Consider the following 5,517-nt stretch of genomic DNA (forward strand, 5'->3'; position numbering starts at 1 on the left):
TGCTGAATCCTGGCCTCTCAGTACGGGGAGAGAAAGGAGACTTTTAAAACATCATGCTGTGGTGTTATGATCTCCATATCTAGAAGCAACAAAGATTCAATCGCCTGGGCAAGCCAAGCATTTTTTGCTTCAAAAGGAATTAAGAAAAAATATAGCGCTTGAATAATCCGCTCTAAAAGATTTTCCAGGTGCTAAGACAAAATCTTTTCAAATAAGAAACGGCGGAAAATTCATTTTTGCGTGAACGGTCATCTTTGTCTTTTAGTCAAAAAGACCAATCGCTTCTTATAGCAACACAATCAACCAATACTCCCTTTCATTAACATATTGAAAACGATAATGTTATATTCATACGGAGTTTGCACAAAGAAGGGAAGGCTCGAAAGAAGATATTTTAATCCCCATCGTCTTGTCTAGACCACGCTGTTATCGAGAATAAAAGTTCTTGAATTTATCTGCACGTTTGAAAAACCTGTACACCAAAGTTTCCACGGCTCTCATGGGCTGTTTAACGAAAAAAAAAACATGGCTGGGAATTACAAAACTTATTATATTTTCAGAAAATAATGTCACGTCATGCCAGACCGATTATCTCGCTGAGGTCGGAAACGAGAAGGCCGCCCCGTTGCCCTTTGATTTTCATAACAACACTTCATTATATGTGTGCTACCAAAATTTACTAGTTATTTTTCTTGAATGTGCATCCGCCGCAAGGATCCAGGAAGGGCGGGGGGTGAATAGGGTGGCTAGCCACCCCCCATTTTGGCTTTTTTTTTCTTTTCCTATTTACCTGTTTTTTATTGTACCTGCCTTTTTATTGTTTCCTTCTTTATCGAACGTTACTTCTTCGCTGTTAACCTTTACTTTTTACGATAGAAACGAGAGAGCGTTTTCTGTAACTTGAATATTCGCGCACTGCGATGGATGGACTACATGATGATGCGGGATTTTAGAGAATCGAGAAACCTAGACAAATCCACGAGAATGCCTTCGATATTGGTGAGGAAACTTGGCTAAATTTATTTATTTATTAATTTATTTAAAATGGTCTCAACGCTCCGTTGCAATAAACGCGGAAAAAGGAACTCAAAAACTACAATTATCGTACTTATTGAATGATGTCATGCCAGACTGGTGAAAAAGTCATGCAGAAAATATGTAAAGCTGGTTGCAGACATTTTCACCAAAATTTAACATAGTACTGAAAACAATCAAGCAATATTAACAGCCGCGGTTACTTTTATTAGGATTGACGAGCAATAGGACTTCATTACATTCGCCGTAAGCTAGTTACTAAACTACCTCGGCTGATGAGCTCAAAAATTATTTGAATAGATATAACCCATTGTTGATATTGCCGGCATACGACGGTTTGGTCCGTCCTCTCGTTCTTCGTTAATTGTTCCGAGGATACGTTACTGAGCAATTATACGAACAGGCCGGGGTTGTATATTGGAAAAAAAAGACCCGAACAGCAACAGTGATATCTTTCGTGAACGAGATATTTGGTAAAGGAAGAATGTAAACAAAAATTCGTGCTTTCGGGTCACTTGCCCCGTGCCGTGTGTTCGAATGGAACTTAAGTAGACCTGCACTTCATCTCTGGTGAGCAGCTGATAAATTCCCGGCGACCACGATCACTTGATAACAACAGTAAACAAAATTGTATTCAATTCTAAGCCCCTTCAACCACTTTTCTATTCGTAGCAACAGAAGTTTCAAAACGCGATTAAACATGAAGTAAAGCAAGCCTAGGGTATTCATTTGGCGGCCAAATGTTTCAGTTATAGATTTTCGTCCGAGCCGAGATCCCGACTGATCAACTCCTATAAAAGATACTCAGTTGTTGCTTTTACATCTTGTAATAAAAGGTTTGGTTCTTAATATATATGCCAAGACCCAAGACGTACCGTTAAGAATCTGAAAAAAAAAGGCTCCCTTCAAGTACTCAAAACTGCTTTCGCCTCCAATTTGGTACAGTATATGCATCTATGCGGTTTCTTGTTGATTACTCGGTTGCTCCCAAATTCCGGCATGATCCTTTCACATTTAAACGGCCTACATATTGAAAATACTTATTCCAAATGAAGTGTTTCTTAAACATCATTCGATCGACGTTTCGCGTGCCAGACCGACAAGCAACAGAATTAGCTATAACTGTGCAAAGACTGCTACCGAAGATGGATTCAGTTTCCGTGTCCCGCAAAAAATGCGATAAGACAAACAAGTAAAGATTCTCCAAAACGTTTTAGTGGTACCATGAATCGGCGAAAAATAATTAGCCAGTTGTTTCTTTTAATAAACAAGTAATGAAATGAGAATATTACTAAAACCATTCGCAAACGCGAACGCATACCACTCACACGACTGTCATTATGATAGTTTCCCCTGGTGCATACATTCAAGAAAGAAATATTCACACTGCATGAAAAAGCAAAATTGCTGATATCTTTTCACTTATTTTCAATTTCTTTTTTTTTGACCTGGGACTTCCTTTATCATAAATTCTAAAATCAGTCTCGTGCTAATGCAATGACTATTGCCGGTTTGTTGTTAAAGTAAAAAAAAATCGTGAATTCTATTTTCATCTTTTAGCGGAAAATGCCCCACCACAGAAATTTCCCTTGAAGGTAATACTTTGATTTCCTTGTGACACCCGCCACCACTTTTCCGATCCCCTTATACGTTTCGTTTCTAACTTCCTTCTTCAGTGATTGTTAAGTTTGGCCTTGCATTGAATCCAAATTGAGTACGGCAAACTGTATCCTTCGGCTTGGAGGCGACGGAGCACATTCTTGTTCTATGATGATGATATAGACGCACACGTCACTCGTATATAGTCGATGTTTTATTTTTCCCGTTTGATAATAAACGGTTAAATGGTGGTTTTGGTGATGTCTGAGATACACAAACGACCAAAAAGCCATTTATTTTATGACTGCGGTTGTCAGCTCGCACTACGAATAGTTTGGGAACCATGACTGAACACCTACGACCATATCTCAGTCCACTAGAGTCAAAATACTTACTCGAACAAACCTAAGCACAGTCTATACGAAGTACTTTCACGTGTTTTGTAAATGCTAAAAAAAGGTTATAACTGAGATCCTGAAAATATTGCAACCAAATCTCTCAGCTTACAAGTAATATCTTGAAAATTATGATGGGTTCTCACAATTGTCAAGTCATCGGCGAAGCGAAGCAAATTCAACGACAAATTTTAGGGCAAATCTGTAATCATACGGTAACGTTTGTTAACAGACAGCAACAGAAAGCATTTTCCTTGCTATTGTGAAAATCTTTTCAGAAAAAGACTGAAGAAACATACAAAGTTTTACCTTTCTTTCGAAGTTAGTTTGACGGCCGATTGTTGATTCAATCCAGCAAAGGACACAGACCGAAGCGCTGTATTGATTACACAGATCACGTGATATGCCACTCACTTCAAAACAAAGGATGGCGATCGGTGCATTTTGAAACTGGGTTAAGTTCACACAACAAAGGGAGTTAAACTGGGAAATTATATTGTATTGATTCAAACAAGCCTGAGGCCTTGTAAGGCAACATAAAGTCACTAAAGGGGCTTAAATTAAAGTTACAATTGCTATTAGGTCGACGGGCGTTTTCGTAAGACGCTTCTATCATTTTTCTTGAAAAAAATATGAACCTGCTTTGAGAAGACATTTTTGTCTGTCACGAGAAGGGAAAATATATAGAAATCTGAAGCAATTTGTAATTCAGAAGAAAAGTTATTGAAAAAATATTCAATTCTTGTGGAAGCGTATTGTCGTCTTGTTAACAGATGATATTAACAAAACAGCGTTTGTCACGCGTGCTCCAGTTAAATTAAAATGAGAGATAAAATAATGTAGAAGAAGAATACTTTTTCGTTTAAAGACGCTTGGAATTTGATAGAACTAAAAGTGTATTTTATTCGATGATATTAGCAAAGAGTAGTTGTCACGCTTGCTCCAGTTCATATATTTTTTTTTAAAACGGCAATGAGCAAAACTGTACGAAGTATAATTATTTTTCTAAAATTATTGCTTTGAATGTTGAAAGAAAAGTGCACTTTTGCTGAATCCGGGATAATCGAACTGAGAGAGGGTTAGAGTGTACAAACGTAACTGAGTCACGCTTGGTTTATTCATAAAAGTCTTAAGTACTTTGGGACTGAATTAACTTCATTATAACCCACAATATCGCTGCCTACCGCAAACCACTTTCGCAAATCGGTTCAACAAATTATTTGCATAATTCTATCACAAGATGGGTGTGCGACATTCAACCAGTGTTGCTTTTTCGATCTCTACCTTGCTTGCTTTGTTGACTGAGGGGGTGTTTACATGACACCGTAGCGACTTTCGCACCGACGCTAGTTCACTCCATTTCCCTCTCTTAGTGCAATACGAGTTTCTCTTAAGTAGTTCTTCGTTTGCCTTTTCTGTAATACATTTCTTTTTCCTTTAAACAAAGGTTAGCAGATTTCATTTATTTTTATTTTTCCTGGCCCGCCTCGATTAGCTTTCGCTACCTGCGGTGCCAGGTCCGTTATTACTGTATTATGTGCAAAAATGTAATAAATTTGTTTTGTCTTGTCTTGTCTGGTCTTAGCTCTGTATTTGGTTACATGATATCACCCCAAAAAAGTCATGATATGCTAGGGCAACTCACACCGGCGCGAGTTCACCCCGCTTGCTACACCGGAGCGAACATTTCGTTTACGCTGTATAGAACATTGACTTCAGGGGAAGATTTCCATTATATATTTTCATTCTTTGACGTGTACGCATATACGATTCATGATTATGACATTTCAATGAATACACTAGGTACTTTAGACTCACTTTAGGTAAATGCTTTTTGCCAAGGCCTGCATTTGAATAGCCTGCCAACGCAGACGTATTTCCGGCCATCGTTTATCTCCCCTATTTTTTCGGGGGGGAGAGCTCAAGAATACTGTCGGTTTGCTTTCGCAGGCTACATTCGACGTAAGCACAGCCAGTAACATGATGAACACTGATGAACATGCACGAACAAGTTATAAGTGACTTTAAAAGGTCGTGTCTGAAGCAGTTTCTTGTGCGAAAGCAGAAAAAGTTAACATTTTTTCGTTAGCTAAATTGAAAACTGCATGCGGGGACTCGGAGTTTTTCAAGAGCGGACAAGGACTTGTTACATTGAATGCAATGAGCTCTCTACGGTCAGTCATACTGGCAGTCGCTTCCAGAGCCTGACCGAAGGCGGCACTTCAGGGAAACACTCTGGCCGGCCGCAACGTTTCCGCAGTGTATTTGTATTTATACTACATAAATGGTTAACTGGTTAAAATGAAATGTTGTTCGAGCTAACCCTAACCCAACGTTAACAGCAATGAAAAATTCGCTAATACAAAATCTCTAAAATGTTGGGAAGAAGTATAGCCTAGACCAGATAAGAACATGTACACCGATGAGGTAAATATGGAGAATGAAAGACTGGTTAATTTCAATTTATTACGGCTTACGTTCTGGCGCT

The 5,517-nt window shown here is 38.6% G+C and overlaps 1 protein-coding gene across 2 annotated transcripts in view; it reads right to left on the minus strand.

Moving 5' to 3' along the window:
- The window catches only part of LOC137967549 (uncharacterized), a 21,413-nt gene extending 18,010 nt beyond the window's left edge, over nt 1–3,403 (minus strand). For both annotated transcript variants that reach the window (XM_068814054.1, XM_068814053.1), the window contains exon 1: nt 3,339–3,403. The gene's annotated coding sequence lies outside the window, so the exon portion shown is untranslated. The remainder of the gene's footprint in view (nt 1–3,338) is intronic.
- Between the last annotated feature and the right edge of the window lie 2,114 nt (nt 3,404–5,517).

The sequence above is a fragment of the Montipora foliosa genome, chromosome 8 (assembly GCF_036669935.1).
Source record: "Montipora foliosa isolate CH-2021 chromosome 8, ASM3666993v2, whole genome shotgun sequence".
NCBI classification, from domain to species: Eukaryota; Metazoa; Cnidaria; class Anthozoa; order Scleractinia; family Acroporidae; genus Montipora; species Montipora foliosa.